This window comes from Canis lupus, chromosome 1, assembly GCF_048164855.1.
Source record: "Canis lupus baileyi chromosome 1, mCanLup2.hap1, whole genome shotgun sequence".
Taxonomy (NCBI): Eukaryota; Metazoa; Chordata; class Mammalia; order Carnivora; family Canidae; genus Canis; species Canis lupus.
Genome location: NC_132838.1, coordinates 7,680,988 through 7,687,771, shown reverse-complemented (window position 1 = coordinate 7,687,771; position 6,784 = coordinate 7,680,988).

The following is a 6,784-nucleotide window of genomic DNA, read 5'->3' as shown; positions in this document are numbered from 1 at the left end:
ACTGTTAGTTTGATCCATGTTACCTGTGTTTGGTATGTGACTTTTAAACTATTTTCTTTTCCTACTTTTCAATGGCCTCTGATCTATGGAGGCTAGCTTAGGGTCTTAATAGGAATACCTCTTTGCATAGGGCTTATTACTGATCATAATCCTTAAAGTGATGATAAGAGGGAAATGAATATGAATAAAGTATAAATAGGCTTTTCTATTAATCTAGTTATCAGAACTAATAAGTACATAAGTGAACAATTTAATTTTCTGTGTTAAATACTACTGGATACTGATTTTAGCCTGGATAATATTGCCTTATTATTATTCTTAAATCTGTCATAAAATAAAAGTCAACAATTTAAAATATACAATTAAATGAGTTTTGCCAACATAAGGCAGAATATTTCCATAACTTATGAAGTTCCCCGTATACCTTTGCACAGTCTATCGCCTCTCCCACCCTGGCATCTGTGTTGCTTCCTGTCACTGTCATTTTATATTTTCTAAAATTTTACTTTTTTCTAGAATTTATTTCTGTTGTGAATCTATCAACTTATTGATGGTATTAGTTGGCCTTTTAAATCTCATTTTATTTTTGGATACTATAAATAAAGTCACAAAAATATTTAAGCACATGATTTTGTGCAAACATATATATTTTTTATTATTCTTGAGTAGTTTTCTAGGAATGAAATTGCTGGATCTTATGGAAACTATCTTTGTATAAATCAGTGTAAAGAGTTTCAAAATAATTATACTATTTTTTGCATTCCCATAAGTAATATTTGAGAATTTTAGTCATACAATATTTACACAAACACTTGATTTTGCCAACCTTCAATGTTAACTGTTCTCAAGTATGTGAATATTTGTGTCATATTGTTATTTAATGTACATTCACCTTATGACTAAAGAGGTAAGATGCAGTATCATAGGATTATTGCATTCACACCTGTCTTTGATGAAGTGTCCTTAAAATGTTTTGCCCACTTTTCAAAAACTGGGGGTCTGTCTGGTTAAGCCAGGGAAATTCCACTCTAGAGAGATGGATTCAACATCGTAATTATATCCTAAATGATTATTTAAAGTTCCACTAAATTACATAAGGTACACGTTACAGGTTTTGAAATTAGGCTTGTTTAAAACCCCAGCAGTGGATTGACATGGGCTCTCCAGTGGTCAGTTGTCAGTGACCACTGAGTCTCTCCAGGGAGCCAGAAGAACATAAAGGTATAGAGAGGAGAGGAGTAGAGGGGTAATACCGTTTGGTTAGCTCCCCCTGAATGACCCATTTCCCAAATGCCATTTGCTCTAAAGTATTTACCCTTTTTCCTGATTTAATATATAAACTGATTTAGGGCTTTAACAATAAACTGAGTTCAGAGATTTTCCTACTCCTTCTTTCTTAGACTATCCAATGATGAATTCGTTCTCTGTACTTACCCCTTTTCCCAAAGTCACTACTCAAATCCAGACAGCCAATGCTTTCTTTAGTTGCTATAATCATGTTGGCTATTCCCCTACTTCAACACTCTGTCTATAGTGGAAGCTGAGCTTCAGCTTACATTAGGAAGGGTTTTCCTCACTCTCTACCATGTGCTTTTCTACGGGCATTAGTACTTAATATTTCCCAGGTCCTTGAAGTTGTTGGAAGTGAATGATACATATAACTAATTCTGTGGTGGATGCAGGTTTTTAAACTATTTGTATTTGTTTACTGAGAAGTTAATAACATATCCAGAATATAAAACATTTTGGTTTTCTTTTCATATTAAACTAAGAATAGACCTTTATTGAGAAACACATATTACGTATTCTTAAAACATATTCCATTATTTTTCTCACAGCCAGATTTTGATAAGGTCTGTAGTATAGCACTCGCAAAGTGAATTCTCAGATCGATGCATGCAGTCCAGATATTTTTGAGATGTTTGTTGAGCTGATCTAAATGCTTTAAAGAATATTATTTATTATAGTCCAATTATTTAAATTCATGAAAGATATTAACTATAGCTATGTCCTCAGCATTGAGGAATTAATGTATAGACTTTGCCAATGTACGGCAAAAGTAATGTACGGACATTACTAAACTCTCTACTGATGGATAAAACACATGTGGTCTTCTTATTCTGGCTAGGATAATTTAGGTTGATAAATGATAAAGAGGAGACACACCTACTGTTTTATAAAAATTTGCAAAATAATGTTTTTCAGTTATTAGATGTGATAATAACTATTTTTATTATCAGACTAATTTTGTTAACTACAAGGATTAAATATTTACCTTTAGAAACCTTTATTATTTTTGAATTTGTGGAGAATTACACTATTTTGACACAGTAAAACTCCACAAGTATAGGATTTGGCCCAATACGTGTTTTTCAATTGTCCACATCGATGATCCTGTGCTACTAATGTGGACAAGGAGGGAGGAGAGACGGAAGATAGGAAGTTAGGAAGGAAGGAAGGAAAAAAGGAAGGCAGGCAGGAAGGAGAAATTGTGGGAAGATGTTGAACATGTTATGTTCAGTATATGACAGAAATTGTGTTCAACTTACACACATTTACCTAAAAAGTATCCTATGAGATTAGGTTCATTCCTCTTAACTGTTAGGAGAAAACTGAAGCTCTTCTCAGGTAAATTTCTTACTAACTTGCTGAAGTGACAAAAAGCCAACATTAACAATTTTATAAACATGTACACTACTAAAATTTATACTGTTTTTAACAACTGCTTGACTAATTCAAATTTTCTGAAAATAAAATTAAGAAAATAAATCTATATATTTTTTCTTAATGGAATAACATGGGTGTCTGTCTCAATTCTAAGTATTTATATACATTATTTAGGAAAACCACATTATTTTTGAAAAATACCTTTTGAATTATTTTCCTAGGATGATGTTACCAAACTGCATGACTTTTTTAAAGTTCAAAGCACAATGCTTATCTTTCAAAAAGTTTATTAACTTAGATGATGTAAATTAATTATATCATGTGGCTTAAAGAATTTCAGAGGGATTATCTTTGAAGATGTTGTGTAGTGTCCCACAGAGTACCAGCAAGTGAGAAATTGTGATTTAACAGAGGATGTGTCATGCTAAAACTGCAATTTGCTCAAATATTTGTTTTGCTCATTTTTTAGTTAACATATTATACAACTCATTGAACTTAATACTCGAGTCATCCCCAATGTGCTGTTAAGACCACATCCTTTGCAGTATTAGGTTCAGTAGTGCATTTTAGTCCTTAAGAAATTACAATAATATACAAGTAGATTCATTTCCACTAAAGAAACACTATCAAATAAATTATATATATCTAAGTCTAGGTAGATATATGAAAAAAATATCAAAGTGTATGTGATTTTAAGCCCAATTAGTCTAGATAAGAGTCAATAAACTGGATTATTAATAGATAATGAGGAAATAAACAATTGGCCTGTAATAAAATTACTCTGTACATTTTTAGGCTTTCTGTCTCCTAAACATTCTATGCTTGATGTCACATCCTGTTTTTTTGAGTATCACCATACATATATGGCATTAATCCATTTAAATCTTACAATGAAGCAGTTGACATCTTACATAAATTTTGAGATGCCTTGCCTGTGGGAGAATTCAGGTCGTGTTGGTTGTAGGACTGGGGCCCTTAGCTCCTAAAGACCACAGACAACTCCATTTAACATCATGAGCTTTTATTCCTATAAGATCAGAATAAGAATGTCTCTTTTCTCAGGAAGGGCCCAGTTCCTCTTTAAAGAGGTTTAATCACTTGATTAAACCAAGCCAACTCAGGTTAATTCCCTCTAACTCAAAACCAAGTGATAAACTGGCTCCAGCTAATGTGAAGCACTACCTACATCAAAAAAGAAAAAAAAAAAATCCCTTTACCTCTGGCATAAACTAAACCTAATTACACTCACATAAGGGTATATAGCTCAGGTTGCAAATCTGGAGAGTCATCGTAGAATTTTACCTACCACAGGGCACTTGAGTGGCTCAGTTAATTAAGCATCTCCACTCTTGATTTCAGCTCAGGTCATGATGTCAGGGTCATCAGATTGAGCCCTGCATCTGGCTCCACACTCAGCATGGAGCCTGCTTGGGATTCTCTCCCTCTCCATTTGACCCTCCCCCTGCTAAAACTCTCTTTATATATAAATAAGTAAATAAAATCTTAAAAAAAATTATCACAACTCCCTATACAATAAGATACCTGGTATTTTTAAATACTAAGTGAAATATACCCTTTTGGCTAACCAAACAAGTCTATCAATAATGACAATGACTATAATAGTCACAGTAGGCCAGATTATGCCACATTAAGAAATGAAGAAAAAGAAGAAGAAATCTGAAAGGCGACTGGATGAACAAAACAAAGGTTAATTTACTCACTATATGTGTCCAGTGTGGGCCCTTCACTTCATACTAATTCATAGATCCAGGATGACAGAGATTTTATTTACCATTTTGTAGCTACATTATGTACCTCCTTCTCTTGCAGCCCTGATAATTCTTATTGATTTTACCTCTTGGGTATCTGTCCATTTCATGTTCTTTTCCACCTACTAGAATTTTTATTTATTTATTTATTCATGAGAGACATACAGAGAGAAGCAAAGACATAGACAGAGGGAGAAGCAAGCTCCTGCAGGGAGCCCAATGCGGGACTCAATCCCAGGACCCGAGATCATGACCTGAGCCAAAGGCAGATGCTCAACCACTGAGCCACCCAGGTGCCCTCCATCTACTAGAATTACCCCAAAATTATTTTGCTTCTTTTCTCCTGACTTACAATCTATCTTCAATTTAGCAGATAGAATGAGCCTTTTAAAAAATTTGTCATATCATGTCACTCCTTTATTCAAAACTCTCTTAAATGCTTCCCATTCACTAGAGGAAGGGTCAACATTCTGGAGCTTCCACTTCTGTAACAGCAGTATGAGGAGGGAAAAAGTGCTCAAAACAGCTTTAATGAGCCTTAAAATACCCCAAAAGTATTTTTTTTCTAGTTTGATTCTTGAAGTACTTGTTATTCCATAGAGTGAAAAGGGTTACAGTTAATGAAGAAAGTGAGTGAAAATTCAGTCATTTTCATTTAAGAAAATTGTAAAACATACTGCCAGGTGCTTTATCTCTTTCTCTCCATTGGCAGTTTTACTTTATTGTCATAATATAATGTTGTTTTGGGGCATGAATAGGATGTCAAAGGACATTATTCTCCAAGAATAATATTTGTCTTTCTGTCTATGTACATTAATCAGAACTATAGTAGACTCACTTTTTCCTTTTTCAAATTAGCAGTTACATATGGACTGTGCTGCATCAATTCCAAAATGAATGTAGAGAAGATGAAAAACTAGATGGAACATAGGTTAAAAAAAAAAAAGCAAGATTAAGATAGATAAACAGAAGAAACACAATGAAAATGACAGAAGGCTAGGGAAAAGAAACCAAGAGATGATTGCTACAGAATGAAGTAAAAAACCTGGCCAATCAATGTAAAAGTTGTAGCTCGAGTCTGCCAGGGTTTTGGCAAGAGCATACTGTAGATATTTTATACATGGGAGGGACAAGATTTCCTTATAGTGTTTCTAAAGTCCTACCATGTCTCTCATTTAGCCCATTTCCAAAGACTGCATGTGCTATTGAAATGCTTCCAAAATTAGTTATAAAGTAGTAGTTGCTCCCGTGTAATAAGAACGCATACAATGATATTTATGGGCATATTCAGAAATAATAAATTTCTCTGTAAATTGCTTAGACTTTAAGGTGCATTCCAACAGTTTTCTATCATTTATATGTCAGTGAAAGAGAATTCAAAATGTAATAGACTTTAAAAAGGTATGAGTATAACTGTTTAAATAAATAAAGATATGTAATTTAATTTTCTAACTAAAAAATTGTATTTCCTGGGATCCCTTAGTGGCACAGCAGTTTAGCGCCTGCCTTTGGCCCAGGGCACAATCCTGGAGACCCGGGATCGAATCCCACGTCGGGCTCCCGGTGCATGGAGCCTGCTTCTCCCTCTGCCTGTGTCTCTGCCTCTCTCTCTCTCTCTGTGACTATCATAAATAAATAAAAATTTTAAAAAACTTATAAAAAAATAAAAAAATAAAAAAATAAAAAAAATGAAAAATTGTATTTCCTTAGAAGCATTCAGAATGTCAACCACACTGCTGCAACTTTTTTGCATAAGCTTCATCAGAGACAACTGTAAATGAAAAAACAAAAACAAAAACAAACTGCCATCCTCATATATAACTAATTTGTGGTGGGCACCAACCTGGACCTGCTTTAAAGATCCGGGACAGGGGATCCCTGGGTGGTGCAGCGGTTTGGCGCCTGCCTTTGGCCCAGGGCGCGATCCTGAAGACCTGGGTTCGAATCCCACGTCGGGCTCCCGGTGCATGGAGCCTGCTTCTTCCTCTGCTTATGTCTCTGCCTCTCTCTCTCTGTGACTATCATTAAAAAAAAAAAAAAAAAATTAAAAAAAAAATAAAGTAAAGTAAATATCCGGGACAATTTATAACTCCCATTTTAGTCCCAGGCAAAGTTACTGGCTACTGAGAATACCACTAGGAGAGGGCTCTCTAAATTCCATAGTGTGTTAGCCATAAAAAAAAAAAAAAAAAGAAAGAAAGAAAAAGAAAAAGAAAGATACTGTACTCTTTAAAAACAAATCTTACACAGTCTTCCATTTCATTTTTTTTTTCTTTAAAAAGAATAAGTTGCGCACAGGGTGCTTAAATACTTTATTGACAAGAGAAAAAATCTATCCTAGAACCAAC